General features: G+C 43.2%; 1 protein-coding gene across 1 annotated transcript in view; it reads left to right on the forward strand.

The window, feature by feature from the left end:
- The first annotated feature begins 5,322 nt into the window (after nucleotides 1-5,322).
- The window catches only part of LOC8023757 (nuclear receptor subfamily 1 group I member 3), a 32,091-nt gene continuing 19,419 nt past the window's right edge, over nucleotides 5,323-17,994 (forward strand). The window contains exon 1 of the mRNA XM_040214748.3: nucleotides 5,323-5,504. The gene's annotated coding sequence lies outside the window, so the exon portion shown is untranslated. The remainder of the gene's footprint in view (nucleotides 5,505-17,994) is intronic.

Genomic DNA, 17,994 nt, shown 5'->3' on the forward strand with positions numbered 1-17,994 from the left:
TCAGTGTCGTGTCGTAGGGGCTCTAAGCATTCTAAAAGAAAAAACGAAATCACATGAACTCATTGGGGCGGGGGGGGGGGGGGGAACTCCTTATTAAAAATTTTAATTAAAGAATGTGAAACTCCCCTTTTTTTGCGCCTTAGAGCAGACACCAGGAGGCGCCGTCGGTCGTCTTTTTAGAAAAAATTCGGGTTGTGGGGATATTTATACAGCGTGTAGTTGGTCAGCCATTTAAAGTTGCGACGAATCACTCGCTGTAGATGAGCAATTTAGCCAGTGCAGTACAACCGCTAGCCGGGGGTCTTTAACGTGCACCACGCTGTAGTGATACACGACCGCACACCGGTACGATGCTCATCCAGATCGAAACGGGCAGGGGTGGGGATTGAACGCCTTTTTAGAAAAGAATATTTGCTGTATTACCACCCGTATACCCAAAAGATTTGACTTTTTTTTGTCAAAATAGAATGCCCAACGCGCCTAGAAATAGCAATATTATAGTAACGCAAGAAATCTTCCCGTAATCAACTATTTTTATTGGTCACATTTTATGGAGCTAATGGAGACCCAACCCCCCCCCCCTTCCCCCCCGCTTTCCCGATCCAAGAAAAAACAGTGCGCGTGCATTTCTACTGCTGTGAGTTTACCAGGAAGTTTTGCCAGCTAAACCTGGTTATTTTTATTGACTAAAGCCCAACAAACGATATGCTATCAAAATCAGGCTTCATAAAAAAACAGCAACAAAAAAACACTTGACTGCTTTTTAAAGATATGTGTAGGTGCACCTCAGGGATGGGCAAAATACATGCAAATATGTATCGAAATACAAATACAAAATACTTCGTCAAAAATGTATTTAACTACAAATCTGATTACATTTCCAAAAAATAATTTAAGTACAAGATACAAATACAACCAAATTTATTTAGTCTCCTCCAAATACTTTTCCAAATACATTCTTTAAAATTTGCGTCAGCGACTTCAGGGCACTTGCAATCGGTTTCTGGGTATATCATTTTAATTTTGCATCGCACGCTCGGGAGTTAGTGTGCGAGGCTCTAGTAAAGTAATAGAAATATAATCACAAAAAAATGTAATCAGCTTGGACGCAATAGGTAAAAAAAGTACAGAGCTTCCAGCAGCTTTTTTTTGTCGATTACATTTTGGTATAGACCATCACAGAACCGAGACGGCCAAGACGCGCAGCACTAGCTAGGGAATTTTTTATTGTTGCAACTCGCACCACTTACGAAACTCTGGACGACCCGCGCATTTAGAAGGTTCCAGGCAAAAATATGAACGGAAATCAGGCTGGAAAGCATCATAAGTTGTCCCAGGCACTTATTTAGCCAGCCTGCCTGTAAACGTCGATTTCGTCACTATTCTTGCCCTGGACTAGCACTGTAATCACAAAGTCACTAAACGCTTGTGCTTGACTGAGAGACACTGCATTCGGTGCGGAACGTAGTTTTCTTCCTGCTCTGGACAGTGACAGTGAATTTGAGGGATGTATTTTCGCCCACAAAATTGCATTTAATTACAATTGTATTTGAAATACCGACGTTTAAGTATTTAAATACACAGGTGAAATACATTACCCAATTTGTAATTAAATACAAATGCAAAATACACAAAGTATTTTAAATACGTATTTCAAATACTTGTATTTGAAATACTGCCCATCCCTGCACCTCAATCATCTTTACGTTATTTTATCAAGACGTTCAGCGTATACACCGTTTCAAACTCCAAAAACATTGCTTCTTTTTCCGACAACTAAATCATGTAAAAAAAATAATACTTCGCGCAGCGTTTTTTTTTTTTTCCTTCTTAATGTGACAACGAGTATACATCTTCTAGTTTGGGCTCCTTAACCAATGAGAAGCCGACAAGAACGCTCTGGGACCGATCAAGAAGGCAGTAGCTTGTGCCCTAATTAAGGCACGCCCTGCGTTTGTAATGCTGACACAGACTATAAACATGTTTTGGATCTTTGTATTTGCCGTAGGTTGTGGTCAATGACCCCTCTTCCCCAAGGGCTACGTGGAAAAGTTTATCGCGCGTGTATTTGATAGATCTCCATATCAATTAGGCGTGGCCAACTCCATGTACCTCATCCCAAGTGGGCAGCTCACGAGATGTCAGCATGACTGCGTGACATCCTCGTCACTGAAAGCTATGACGGCGTCGTAGGGTGTGGCTAATCGTGTTCATGCTTTAGGCTTTGGTGATTGGTTGTTTGACCTTCATTACCGACAAACGCAGTCCTGTCATTGGCTGCAGGGGGATAAAAAGATGCTGGGGACTCAACATATGCTTGGGTTTCTTATAGCTCTTGGGGAACTTAGAATCTGCGTATAAAAATGGCTGTGGCCAGCCCCCAATCGTGTCGTCCTAAAACTGCGGCCTTAATTTGGACACTTGGAGACAAATGTCGGAGAGAAATCCGGCGGTAGTGATTGGCCAACGACGCCGCACTCGACCGTGGCGTCGGCCAATAGTAGCCGCCGTATTTCTCGCTGAATGTTTTCACCTCATGTCCAGATTAGAGCCTCTGGGCTTTGAAGAAAGATGCCGACATCACTGGAAGTTTCTTGTCAATGTATATATTTTACGTGCTGTCTAGCGTCTCGAGTAGCGTGTTAAGCACGGTATTGTACTCAAAACTTCGACGCTTCTTTTATTAAACCCAGACACCCTCCACGATAACATTTTTTGGGGAATATCTGACAAGATTTTTAGTTGCTATTATGTGCCGACTGGTGTAAAACATCTGCGTAGGTTTATTTTTCTGAAGGCTACTCGGGGAGTCAAGCATTGATATTCATGGAGGAAGTTTGGCCAATAATAAGACCACACACAAAAAAAAAGGACGCCTTGATATTAAAATAAAGCTTGACGTGAGCATGACGTGAATGCCGCACGGCGTCACAAATTTATTTTTGGTGAAAATCTCTTTGTGGCTTCATCCAACGCCTTCTCGATAAGAAAGCCTAAGTGCCTACCTGCGTCACAAAAGAAGACCACTGTAGGCCAGAGATTGGACACGACAACGGCGTCAGCTTTCGCCAAGAACTTGTGTTCAAGCAGAGGGAACACGACTCCTAGCCGAACCCTGATGCCATAGCAGTGCCCAATTCCCGGTCTATGGTGGCCTTCTTTAGTGACGCAAGGAACTTAGGCTTTCTTATCGAGGAGTAGTTGCCTCATCACTCACCGAACTTCCTCTGTAGGTTGCAGCGTGCAATCGACGCCCCTATTTGACGCCCTGTAACAATAAGATGAGTGGGTTTGGCTCTGCCCTTCGATTTTTATACGACATTCTCAACATTTATGTGCGGAGAGGGAATTGGGCAACTTCTTTATTGGAACCTCCTTGGAACTCCTGTGAATTTGTCTGTTCTTAGATTGCTTTACATCTTCATTTTGTCAAACAACGACAATTAGTAACACATATAAATAAATTATAAAGTTGGCCAACGAATAAATTATTAAGTCGACCAATTAAGTCGACCAACAGAGAAAATGAGAAGTTTAATTGTTTGACTTTATGTGCCATTTTAGGCTTTACACTACAACAGTCATAAGAAATTAACATTATAGCGAAGGCGCGGCAGAAAAGAGCCATGACCAGCAAAATGTTTCATTATACCTAAACGTATGATAACATATTGCGTAGTAGATCACAATTGGCGGGCTTCCGAAGAAAACAATTCAATTAAACTCACAACCGCTAAACAGCGTCGTAAAAATGATTACCATCAGGCAAAATTTCTATATTTAGGAAGGCAGGGTGGGGCTAAGAGGCGGAGCCTTCTCAGATGACACCCCGAACGCGTTCCGAAACTACGCGGCCACCCCACATCGGGCGCCACGGAAGGTGGGGTCCGGCAACGGATCGTCCCATCATCTTAAAACCTATCTGCGGAAACATGAGGCTGGCCCCCTTTGACCAGCGGCGACGGCTCGCCCTCGCCGTTGGCAGAGTCGGCGTGCGGCGGCCAAGAGAAAGAACGGGTTTTCCCCTAAAGCGCCGTTCTGTCGGACCGTCGGCACGGCCAGCAAGCCGGCTGCACCGGCCGGCTCCAACGGGCAGCCTTGGCTGTCGCCGTCCGACGCCACTTTGGCGTCTCAGGGTCCCCCCTCTCGGATGCCAGTGGCTGTTGCGCAAATCAAAACGCTGCGCAGCCGACACCCCGAGAGTCACCCCCTGCTCCTGCTGCTCAGCCATCCCGCTCGGAGATACCATTCGGAGACAGCGAGTGTCATCGGTTTGCTGCAACCGTCGCATCTGGAAGGATTAGCGCGCGTGCGGGCCCGTCCGTCGTGAAGGTTGGCAGTAAAGAAAAGTAAGACACCTATTGCCTTCTGAAAGTCGCGGTCCTCGAGCGCGTAAACCTTTCGTCTGTAAAGATGTAAAGAGTGAGACCGTAACAAATCAGGATTTGTAGATTTTGAGCACGATGCAATAGACAGATTTACTTGTGAATTGTGTTTCTCCTTTGAAGTGTTTATCACAAAAGCAAGATATATCCTGCCATCCAAGCTGCAATTATCTAACTTGCTAGAGTTTAACCAATAAAGGCTAGAAATCGGACCGCTCCGCCAATTAGACTTTCGCAGTCGCTTCGTCTGGGAATAGGGATCATTTCGTTTGAAGTCCAACGAATCGCGTCTGCTGTCAATCTGAATCTTATTATCATATTTTTATCTGTAACTATTGCAGCTGGAGTATACTTTTATCTTGCATTTTGATCTCTATCCCGATACAACCATAATGCTTAAAGTAACACGTCCTTTCTCGCCCAGTATTTTTCCCGTGGTCCCTTAGTGCCATCCGCGTCTCATAGAACCTATTCTCGTTTAGTGTCCGTCGCTGTATCAGTCATGCGGTTTCTGCACAAAATTAGGGAGTCAAAAACGCGTAACTCGATCACCATTCCTTACTGCCGGCGTGTCACCTCAAGGGCGTGTACCGTCGGTTGCTACGTACTTGTGACAATAGCTCTTCCGGAGTGCAGCTGAGATCAACCTAATCGTTAGTTGCCGACTCAGATCCATCCTATATCGTGCTGTGTTTTGAACACCTCACAGTACTCCCAACTTGAAAGGATGTTTGGGCCCTCTGTGTGCTTCTGATCCACTGGATTCTTGAAGATCGACGTCATAAGATCGACACGGTTCTTTATGGACGTCATTGAAGATGGTTGGAGCCAATAGAAGACAAAGAGATGCCCTATAGGGTACAAGAAACGTTCACCCTTGTCTTATTATGACCATTTTTAACAACGTGTGTATCGCAAATGAGTTACACTGAATAGATTGATCAACCACAGCCTTCAAGATATCTTCAGCGATTGGTGCTCATCTTCATGTGTAATTGAACCACCGCCTTTGTATTGGAAGAACGGCAGTGGCACGAGACAGTGCATCTGGTTTGACTCCGTCTCGACTAAAGAGAAGACACTTCTGACTACGAGAATGGATATTGCGTCTTTTCCACGGTGAGCCCACATCTTACATCCTTGCATACTAATGAACTGCTTATTGTGTTACTAGTTCTTTGATAATGGGGCATGGTGCGTCTGTTCTTTTGTGCCAAACTTGTAAACATCAAAAGAAGTCTGGGCAAGTTCCGTTAATGATATTCAAGGGTGCACGGCACGAAAGTAATGCAGACAGTAAGAACACACCACAGGTCTAACCTACTTTCAGTTCAGGTTTTTTTGGCATGGCACTGGGCGTAATTGTAGTTTGTCATGTTTATGTCTAGAAATCGACGTCACTGGCATTATTAACACGGAGTTCTATAGGAATTGCTCCCATAAGGTGAGAGTAGCATTACAAAAGAGCGTTACGAAGAATAGTGACACGGCCACCAAATTTACTGACTCGCGCTAATTGATAATGCGTAATGAGGATCTATTGGTATTATCAGAAAATAAGTATACGCGTCCTTCTGCTACGCACCCTCGTTCCAACTTTATCCTTAAGATAAAGATGCATTTATTTATGGTGTCATGTTAATAAACTTTAGTCTAAAATCAGCGGTGTGATGTGTTCTTTCTGCCCGTGTTTCTATTTTGCACTGTACGTCTATAAATGCTTATGAATGACGAGAAAAACAAAGAAATACTGAAATATCATAACTTACTTTGAGTTTTAACTGATATTGTGCCTATATAATCATGCTTTAAATTTACCGACCCTTGAGCTTCCAACGCTAAAACCATACTGACTCAGTTTACTTTAACAACTCTTCAGTAACATCTGACCCCCATCTGACTTCTTCGTATTACGGTTGGTATTTCGTGTGTTCCGTTCGAAGATTGGAGTGTTCGAAATCTTTCTACGAAACGTTTTCGCTCCATCTCTGTTCGCGAATCATCTAATTGGCGCGGCTCCTCTTTTCTGAGTCAGTTTTGGGATACCATAACGTGTGAGTCAACAACAATTTGAAGTCGGCTCTTTGAAGGGCACGGCTGCGAAACTTAACTTGAACCATGCGTGTTCCGGTCGGAGGGTGCGTCAGATTCGCTTGTCTCAGACGCGGCTTGCTTCGCGTGTTTTCGATCGCTTGTATTAATAAACTTTTTAGCTCATGAGTCATGTGCAGCATTTTGTCTTTAAAACAAGCTTTCTTAGCACGAATTATCCTAAGAAAACAAACAAACACATTCTGCGAAGTTTTTGACCGACACAATTGCATCTTAACTTCGTCTTTTAAGCGCTCGTGCACAAGTCATGCCTTTCTCATGAGTTAAACTTTCAACAAAAGAGTTTCATTGCAATGTTATCTTGCAGATATATAATTTACTTAATTAATTTTATAAAATGCTCTCAACAATCTCAATGACCTCTTGTAAAAATCGTGTGCGAATGGCGACCGATATGAATAAAACCAAAACAATCATTTTATTCAAATGTACAAAAGTGCCGACCTAACGTTATCTATAATAGAACAGTGGATTCCGACATTATTATATATGGTTCGCTACCTAATAGAGCTGTCGCGAACTTCACTTAAATACTTTACTTAGTGATGTGCGGAACGATGTTCCAAGGAGCGCCGTTCCTGGAACGCGTTTTTTTAAGGATGGAATGAAAGAACGCTGCCGTTCCATCTCGCATTTATGGAACTGGAACGGGAACTCGTTACATTTGTACTGAAACGGAAAAAAATGAGGTTTATTTTCTACTTTTTAGTTTAGTCAGTTCGTTTTTTTATTTCTAAGTGGGAAACATTAAAAAATATTTAAAAAAAACAATAAGTTTACGAAGATCAATATCTCGTTAACTTTCGTGTTACTCATTTTAGGGTTTATTTCGTGGGGCCCTCGCTTGGTAACAGTCGGGTGCAGGCGAGCTGGTGGACATTGATTCTTCTGAGACTACGGCACAAAAAACAAAACTTTTAGTCGAAGAAAAATTCACGGAAAGAGGAAACTCTCAAATTCGGCTACTTTCTTTGCTTCCAGGAATCCTCGTACATTCAGAAATCTGGGGCCAAGTAAAGCCATCACTGAACTTCAATAAAGAGACCCACGGTTACAACAAAAGCAGGTTAACAGACATCGAACGCACCCTTCTAGCTCCAACATTGGTCACTTAAAAGATACACAAAAAATTAATTTTCATTCCCTCTCTCCCTCTCCCTCACCTTCCAACTGAACAACGAATTCGACCTTTACGAAGAAGGACTGGTAGTTTTCAAGACTGACCTTCCAAAAGCACCACCCCCTTCTCCCTTTGCTAATCTTGCGGACTGCAACATCGAGAAGCAACCGTTGTTAAGTTTCAAAAGGAAAGGAACTTACATTGAAACGTGTGAGGTTGCTTTAAAACGCTCGTGCAATGTGGGGAAACCCTTTAATAAAGAATAATAAAATTAAACCCGCTACTTCGTCTCAGCTCACAGTACATCTGGCTCGTCTGGATCGCCCACCATAAACAGGAATATGGTAAAACGCTGCGATTTTTAAAGGTGAAGACATTTAGAACCTTGCTTCTGTTTGCTTCTCCTGGTGTCCTTCTATCACAATATTCAAAATCGTATGTTTCCATTTGATGGGATATATATAAACGTTATTTGAACTAACTGAATATGTTAATTATCACAATAAAAAGTAACGTATATGTAACGATACGTTCCATTTTTTTATATACTAACGGGGACGAGTTTCTTTTTCACAGATGGAACTTGTAACGGGAATCCGTTCCAAAAATCAGAAGGAACGAGGAACGACCTTTCGTTCCATTTTTAGAAGAATGTGTCCAACATTGACTTGACTGAAGCTTGCGGATGACGATAAATTGCTGAAAATCCCTTCAGAAATTTTCTTATTGATGGTTGCGTGGTGTGCTAATCGTTGAGACCGACGAGAAGCTCGAACCGTCTCATTCTCCTGGCTAGGATAATTAAGGGGGATTTGCCTTGTTGTTAATACGGGTTTTTGTGTCATTCTACAGTCAATAACAGTTAACCAGGGCGTGGTGAGTCCCGAATGTCTCATCACTCCGCGATAGAGTGGAGACAAAAAAAAAAAAAGACAGAAAAAAAATGTAATTTTTTATCATGAATTACATTTTTCTTTTTTGCCATGATCATTAAAGTAAGCAATTCCAAGAAAAAATTAACCTGGAAATCAAGTTTATTTATAGTTTCACTCTCCAATCTTCAATACTTACAAATTTAGGGTAGAGAAAAAAAATCAAAATTATTTAAATCCTGATTTAAATCGCACCTATTTGACTACAATGATTTGAATCAAACACTTTTCCCGAAATCAATACCGAAATTGATTTAAATCACATAGATTTCATCTAAATCAGATAAATCTGATCGAAATGAAGCAAATATTCGTTAAATAAAATAAATCTGATTTATATTATTTTTCTAATCTTTTTTTTTTTTTTTTGGTTTTTGATGGTCAAATTTGTATTTTTGCGTACCTTTTATGAAACAAAATTCAAAGGAAATATTTTTCCTATTTTTTTTTCTGCAGTATACAGAGCAGACGCTATCTCCTGGGAGTTATTCTTTTTGTAAGCCATTCTGCAACAAATTATTACAGCCGAGCATTGACAATCGCGAGGAAGTTGATTGAAATGCAATAAGCATTACTAATTACGGAAGTGGATAACAAACAGGAAACTAAACTGCGATGAGTTCAATGTTGTACAGGCAGTTTCAAGGGACGTATAGTTAACTCTGCATGAACGCATGATTGCGTCTGTGGAGGTATTTGTATGTTACATACTAGCTGATCACGTCACACGTACGAAACTGAATCTCTGAAAAAGTGTCGGATGAATAACTTTGATTTTTAACGGTGCCGTTTGAAATCGTATGCATGGGTGCACATATGTGTACACACATACACATGCACACTGAGTGTGAGAGCGTGTAGTAATTTATTTACCGGCATATCACCTTGTACAATGGTAATGATGTAGACGTCCACACTTTTTGTCGTTGCCAAAATAAAGCTTAATTTATATTGTATATTTAAGAAGAAAAAAGAAATCACTTGATCATTATTTTGTCTAGTTAGTTCGCGTGTTTACAAACAGAAACAACTAAATAGCATTCCCCACAAAAAAAAACATTTACAAAACTTTTTTTTACTTTTAGATTTATATACGCGTCGGCTAACGCTCATTCACTGCCCAAAATGTAGGGGTAGCGGTTCAAATCAGACGCTAAAGTTTCAGAACTAACCGTTATCTTAATCAAAAGTTACGAGCGATATTCTAAAATTTCAAAAGGGAAAATGGCGGCTGACAGAGCTCTGGAATCCGTGGAGCTCTATATGGCTCCAGTTACCGAAAACGGACAAAAATGGGCCCCATTTTCCAATCGAAATTTTCAGAAAATCCTTAATAACTTTTGATTGAGATAACAGTTAGTTCTGAAACACTTGGCATCAGGTTCCAACCGCGAGCGCTTTATTTGGCCAGAGAATGGGCGTACGGCGATGCATTTATTATTTTTGCAATAAAAAAGAATCTAGGTTTTGGAAGAGGGGGAGGGGGGGGCACATATGTTGGTCGCGCTACCTGATTTTGCTACTTTTGAACAAGTTTTCCTCCCGTTTATTCAGAATTTGTCGAAATTTACGTTCATGACAGTGCTTGCACTTTCGAAAAAAGTAAATGGGTAACTGATGACCTACTCTTATGTGTACAGCGTGATGCCAAAAAAAAAAGTGTAGTGCCGTTTCACCGAAAAATAAGCTATTAATCGCTAGAGTTCCGGAGCAGATGCAACTTTAAGAACTTGCCGTCTGGATCTTTTGGAACTTTCAATGGGGAAAGGGTTCTAGCTTATCCCTGGTAGCTGACGCCATTGAGTTACATCTATTATTGGGCTTTGTAAGCCGCAATTTTCCCATCAAAAAGTATCGGAAATCGCATGTAACTTTTAAATCACGTAACTGCAAGCTCTTAAACTTTAGCATCTGGTCTAAACGACAGAAAGCCCTGCATTTGGGGGAGACTGCGCGTTCGGCGAGGCGTTGTCTATTTTTGTAATAAAAAAAGAACTATATTTGTTGTTGTTGTTGTTGTTGTTGTTTTCACCTTTTTACATGCTCCGATCTATCATGGATGCAAACATAGTAAAAACTACAAGGACGAGCGAAACGCTGGGAGCGGAACCGCCGTGCAATCAAATTCGTGCAATGCGAGTTTCGCTCAAGGCAACCTGCTCTTACTTGTAGCTTTTAGTTCGTTCTCAGCTATGATGGAATTTGTGTCACGTTCAGATTCAGTACAAGAATGTCTTAAACTCGAAAAAAAGAAAATGTTCTGGAAACCTGAGAAGCGGTTTGCGTTTAGTGCATAGTTTCTTCGGGGCTAACTAGCAAAGTGAAATGTAATTTTCTCCACTGAGGATTCCAGGGAGATAGTTCTAAAAAACGTTCTTCCTACCAGCTTCAAATACCTCCGTTTTTTTTTTCCTTCTTTTTTTTATGCTTTAAGTGCCTTCGTGACTCGAATTCTGTAAAAAAAAAAAAGGCGACTAATTGAAGATTTTTTTTCTTCCCTATTAGAAATAAAGAAGCAAGGATATACTTTCGCTCACAGCCCACAACAAAGTCAGGATCCTCTAATGCGAGAATATAGACGCGTTCCGCCATCTTGGTGCTGGCGAGTGTAGACAACGCTAGTGCCACTAAATAAGCTACGCTTCAGAGTAAGGACACTTGGCCATATTGCATCTTAAAATCATGGTTGCCAGTTATCTGAAGCTCTATCTGAAATCACAGGAGACGCTTTTCCGTCTTTCCACAAATGCTTAAACGGTTCGCGACAGAGCAAAGCAATATTACATGACCTTCCTAACACCGAATCTAATGCCGAGGAAGTCGCACTTTTGGATCATGACGATCGGCAGTGGCGTTTACTCTGCATACGAACCAAAATGGCGGCACCCACAACAATGTCGGGGAATGGAGTGCCGATACTGTAAGCGCAGCATATTTAGTGGCTCTAGACAGCACCGCCTAGTGTAATGGAGACATGCGAACTTGCGAACTTCCTCCTCTTTCTCCATAAAACGTCATCACATTCGGATGGCGCCAACCCAGCAATTCGAATTAAGCCTGACGCGGAACGTCCTTCCACGCGTTGATTGGACGCTGACGCTGACGCAGCGTTCGAGTTCAATCTGCATCTGCGCTCGATTTCACTGTCATGACAGCGAAATTTTAGTGAACAGGCTCTGATTATAGACCTTTTCTGTCTACTCTCGTCTCCAGTCACGTAATAGGCATATCCGGTATGGGCGACGAAAAAATAATCCAACGTTTCAACCTGCAAATGGTAAAAAAAATAAAGGGGAGGCAAAACGACAAAACGTGAAGTTTACGCTTATATCCTAAATGCCTTCTATTGGCGTGGCAAAGGCAAAACAATGTTTTCGCCCATACTGGAAGTGACGTCAATTCAAGATGGCGGCGCACTTGCAGAAAAGGTCCATACTGGGTGGTGCTGGCGTAGATCGTCTTCTAGTTGAGCCTCGCTAAGGCCTGCCCAAGGCTGAAAGACTGGCGTCCAGGTGAAATTCGTTTTTTCGGAGATGCAATGGGGGGGGGGGGGGGGGGGGGGGGGGGGGGATACCGGGGCTACGGCCGCCGGTGGTGCGCCGCGGAGCGGCGTGTACGGATGAACCAGGTGGGTTCATATTTTTGAACGAGCCATCCGCAGAGCGTCGCCGCGAAGCGGCGTAAATGAGGGGCCTGGGTGGGTTAACACGCGACCCAGTGATACACCCGCTCTGCGCCTGAAAAAAAAGCCCGACTTCGTCCAGGCATATGCATGGATGGATGGATGTTAACGGTTGTACCTTTTAGGGCGGTAGCTTGTGCCACCTAGCAAAGCGACTCGCGAGGCGAAGTATTTTCTATTCATGGTGTCCAGATTGAATCTTGAATTAAAGTAGCAATGCGGGCTAGTTGGTTCATACTTAGTAAAAATGACAGAGAGCACAAAGAACGGAAACGAAGTAGAATGGTGTAGACAAGACAAGAGCTGTCTCGTGCACACCCCTCTATTTCGTCCTCGTTTTTTTTTTTTTTTTTTTTTTTTTTATTTGTGTGCTGTGTCTAGTTTATTTAGCTTCCGAAGCGCCGCTACTTGCAAATGTCAATAGAATAAGCGTTGAAGATTTACCTTCACCCCTTGACCCTGCGCTGAACGTGCTCGTTTGATATGCAAGTATATCCTGTTTTGAAAACGGTACCGTAGGTGCACTGGTCTGCGACAGGGCTACAATTTGTGTGCCGGTGCGGGAAGTTGCGCGTTAATCGAACGCGTTTAGTGTGTCGCTCCAAACAGCACGCCTTTGTTTACGGTATGCGCTTCCCTCTGGCAATACGCCATTCCGCTGCTTGAATTCAATAAGGTTTCAGCATATACGATCAAGACAGCCACCCGGCGGCGTAACGCCGCGTATATAGACGTTTGCACGCAGCCACGCTTCGAGAGGATAGTCTGGCCACCGTGGATAAAAAAAACGCTTTGCTTGGGCGCCAGTCTGAAAACCGTGGGTACGCCTCAACAATGCCCGACTACGAGACGATCTACCCACACTCCAACAGCAAGATGCGGTGCCCAGAGGCCGTACTTGCAAACGCCCATGCGGAAAGCAAGTCGTGTCCTTCTTGGGCAGGGGTGGCGTTGACGTCAAAACGACGTCGAGCTTTGATTGGCTTTGATTAAAATGATAGTGGGAAGACCTGAGTGCAAGATTCCTTAAAGTATACCCACTATTTTTTTTTTTTTTTTCAGTCAGCCAATAAGAGTTTGGCGTTCTGGCATCTTTGCAACTCCTGTACAAGAAGCAGACGACTCGCTCTCCGCATAGTCAACGACAGCAATTATGAAATGCAGGGCGTGGCTTATTATTTAAATTCCTCTCCTTGCTTTCTGATTGGTTCTTTGGCGTCCTTATCGGCGAATGTCGCAATCTGATTGGCTGCGGAGCGGTAATGAGATGTTCGGGGACTTGCCACGCCCTGCGGTTCATTCGTCGTCGTCAGTCACCATACCACCAACACGTGGTTTCTGACGTCACACCGCTGCGGTGGCGCTGCTGTCGGCACGGAGCATGCGCAATCGCTTCACTTAACGCCAGTCGGGTTTCTGCGCTCGCGCAGTGCGCACACATAATGCGGGCAAAAGCGGCTTTGTGGGTTTGTTTGAAGACAGCCTGAATTGGCCTGCAGAATAATCTACAGCCACGGATAGCTTATTTAGAAACGCGTGTCGGGGCCTATCATGAGATGTACGCGCTACTAGAAAAATAGTAATTAATTACAATTACAATTACTCTTGGTTAAAAAAATGTATTCGGTTAGATTACTCATTTCTTGAAAAGGAAAGTAATTGACCTTTACTTAAGAAAAAGAGAGAGATTACCGTCACTTTACCGATTACTTCGGATTTTCAAAACGACAAATTTGTCTTCCGGTTCGAAAGGAAAATGAAGTTTTTCGTACTCTTCAATGTTGAATTAGAGTCACAGAATAGTAAACTACTGATCTTTTTAATTCAACAGTTTTGGTAGGATATCCTGCTGTCGATCGAAGACTTGGTTTGAGGACTCCTTCGTAAAAAAACTTGTAGAAACAAAGGACGCCATTACTTAGTACTGCCTAAACTAATCAGATTACTCTCGTGTTTATTTGTCCCAAAAGTAATCAAATCATTTCAAAATTACTCCAAATATCGAGCGGTTACAAGTCATTTGATTACTTGTAATGATTACCCTGCAAGTCTGCCGCAAGCCTAAGCCGAGACTCCGGCTAGCTGGAGACTTGATTATGCACTTATTTGTTGAAACTATGCGAGAAAAAAAATTGTCTGAATCGAAAAACTACGAGCAACGACAGTATTTTAATGGTCGGTTTTGGTCAATTTTGTTCAGGCTGGGTGCTATATGTGCTGGGGTTACGGAGATGGTTGAGAAAGGATAGCATAGCGATGAGAAGGAGCAATCACGTGGTTGTGAGGATGATGATGAAAAACATGGTATGGGGTTGAAAATGCAGTTTCTTTTTTTCTACAGACAAAACATTTGAAGGCTCGATGAGAGTCTAGAGAACTCTCGGATGTCTTTGCAAAGCGGTATGTTTTTACAAAGCACCGAGCACTGAGTAAATATTAAATGGTTGGACATCTATCGGAAGTTTTTAACGCGATGGCATTAAGGAGCTCGTGTTACAGAAAAGCCGGCGTCGGTGGCGTGATTCGAGAATCCTGATGGGTCGATAGTGTCATGTTGTCACAAATAACCCACGACGCTCACGTAAAACGTGACGTCACGCGTGGAATGAAAGCGATTAAAACGTGATATGTAATGCGAATCAAAGGTCGACGCATGTCTCAAATTATTTCACTTTATAGAGTAATTCACTTGCCTTAAAGACTAGGCCACGCAAGGCACGCTTGCACAGCGAATGAGTAGGCGATGCTAACGGGGCCAGATAAAGCTGCCGCGTTCCACTCTTAAAGGGATACTTCAACGAAATTTGATATATTCCCGTCGTGTTCAAAAATAGATTGAATATGATCCACAATATCTGTAAATGACAATCGCACGTTTGTATTTTGAGCCTGGTGGCTGTATTTTTCGTTATAAACGGCCCACTCTGGCAAGCGCTCGGAGAAGGCCCAGCTTAGAGCACGTGACATCCAACGCAATCGTGACGTAGGTCGTCTCAAGACGAGCAAAGCTACGGCGAGGCTGACGTCGAGAGGATGGCCTAGTCGTTCCAGCCACCGAAGCGGCTGCTTTTGTACGAATTTTGAGTGACGGGCTAATCTTCTATAATCTTCTAGGGGGACAATAGCGACTTCTGTGAGACACAAAAGGGATTCTCGGGAAGAGGGGAGTTCCTCCTGCCCCCCTTCTCTCGTCGTGGCCGGAGACGAGACAACCTCCGTCACTAGCTGTCAAAGTTCCTAGACGAGCATTACAAGCGAGGCGTTAGCGACATCCACCAGGTGCTCTTTGCTAATCGTTTAATTCGTTTTAAAATTCCTTTTCGAGACTTTTTTAACAAGATATTGGTATGTTCCATGTGATACTGCTCTTTTGAACACATATAGACCAAAAAATGAGCGCCGAAATTTCGTTGTAGTATCCCTTTAAAGGCGAAGTTTAAGTGTCCTCCAAGTTTTGTTGTTGTTGTTGTAAATTGATATAAGGCTAAGCATTTCTCTAGTCGGGGTGAAAACAAATAAAGTGGTTTTTGAGGCAGTCGACCTAGCAAACACTGAGAAAGGTCTAAAGGATGCAATCCCCGTGTTTGCCCGTTTCCATCTGGATGAGCATATCGTACCGGTGTGCTCCGTGTAATCCCTACTGCTACTGGTCTGGCACTGATATACTACGGCGGCCAGTCTGCTCCTCTACAGTGCACAAAGAGACAGTTTGCCCTGTTTGACGACTTAACGCTTTCTATACGTCCTACATAACTTTTAGTCATTATAACATTGAATTTTTGTGAGATGACAGGTTCACTATTGTTTACAGTCAATATTTCTTTTTTTTTTTTTCTTTTTTTGTGAAATGAGTGTGGCTTGCAAGGAATTGTTCCTCTTCGTTATTTTTTTGCGAAACAGGATATAAAAGTACTTCAATTTTAGGAACGGTACCTTTAGCGCCTCCCCTTTTATGCTAAATTGCAGTGTCGTATTGGAGAACTATAATAATTGTTATCTATTCAAAGATTTAAAAATTCTTCTGACCTACGCGGCAAAGTCACACGCGCTTTTTTTAAACCCGTTTTTTTTTTTTTTTTTTTTTTTTTTTTGGGGGGGGGGGGGTGGTTAACACGCTTATTTGTGCACTGCACATAGTGTGAACGTAAAAAATAATTCCTGTGATCCTTGTCCCAGTCCCTGGATCAGTCATGGCCGACGGGGTATCATTTATATATTTCTCGAAGCGTTCCAAGGGGTGCAAAAGTAAAGCATAATAGCGCAGGGTGTGGATTACTACGTTCACGCTCCCTGGCTTCGAGATTGGCCCTTCGGCGTTCTTGTCGGCCAATGCCGCATTCTGATTGGCTGCCGAGTGATAATAAGATGCTTGGTACACGCGCCACTCCCTGCTTTTCTTTCTTTTTTGAGCTGCCGATGATTATAGGCGTTAGACGTTCAGACAGAGTGACGTCGATCCGCCATGCATAGCGTGGTGACACTGGTTAAAGGGATCCTGAACCAAACATTTCAGTGTACTATCTTTCCATAAGTGAGCAGCCGCCGGTGTGCGCGAGCACACGCAACGAAATTGACGTCATCATATCCCCCATTCACGCTTAATAAGCTTGAAGGGGGGACATGGTGACGTCAATGTCGTTGCGTGAGCTCGCGCACACCGGCGGCTGCTCACTAATGGAAAGATAGTACATTGAAATGTTTGGTTCAGCACCCCTTTAACGCTGTGGACGATATATTTAACCAGTGAGGTATACGACTGCACAGCCTGAGCAGGTTTGCTGGTGAACGCGGATATCTCTCCCGACGAATAGAACGGCCACAAAAAAGGATTTTGAGGTCACGTGACCGGTTCCGTAGGGACAAGAAACTAAAGGTACGTATAGTTTTCCGGGCAGATGGCTGCCTAAGTATGTCCTCTCTTCGATCATTCCAGTTCGATTATATATATATGCGCAGAAAGAGTAAACAGGCTTGAATTGTAAGTGAAATGAATCGCATTCGTGTACTTTAGGGGCGGCATGCAAAGTTAATTCCGGGGAAGGTCGTGTTAAGCGAGAAATAATGAAAATGACAGGGAAGGCTCGCGTTTGCTGAGCGGAATCGGCTGGAACGCTAGCTACATTCTCCTCACAGAGCGGGTCACGTGATGTCAAAATCTCAATTGCGGCTACTTTAACCACTGGGAGAGATGCTCACATTCAAAAGAGGCGTTTAACGTACACTTGTAATCCCACTTGTTTATAAAGCGGAAGCGCGCGGCTTTCATCGGCGAGCGCTCGACTGGTGGCATTCGTGGCAACTACCGTATTTTCCGGACTATTCGCCACTCCAGCGGAGGGGGAACACTGGTCGGGCAAAATGGCGGATGAAAGGAGGTCGTTTTTGTCGTTCAGCTTGCAAACCACCATACATTTCTCGCAATGCAGCGTATGAGTAGTATGAATAACCAACCTGCTCAGCTTCAGGCAATCGCAGCGTAGACTTATGAAAGCAAAGCGATTTCTCGACGGTAGAAACCTTCTTCTAATGAGTACGTAGGAATGACACGGCGGGAGCATAAACACGATCACTGGAGACGATGTTTGTTTCTTTGCTGCCTACGATAACCAAGCAGAAATAGCAGACAAAAGAGTCCAAACGACCTCCACTTTTGAGCGTCTCGGCGTTGCCGCTACGCGGCGTCGATTTCGCTGGTGTCGCCAATAGTCAGAGGACTATACATGTTTAAAAGTTGCAATTTTACCCGATGCGAGCAATCTACGA

This window comes from Ixodes scapularis, unplaced genomic scaffold (assembly GCF_016920785.2).
Source record: "Ixodes scapularis isolate PalLabHiFi unplaced genomic scaffold, ASM1692078v2 PGA_scaffold6__148_contigs__length_123643588, whole genome shotgun sequence".
Lineage (NCBI taxonomy): Eukaryota > Metazoa > Arthropoda > Arachnida > Ixodida > Ixodidae > Ixodes > Ixodes scapularis.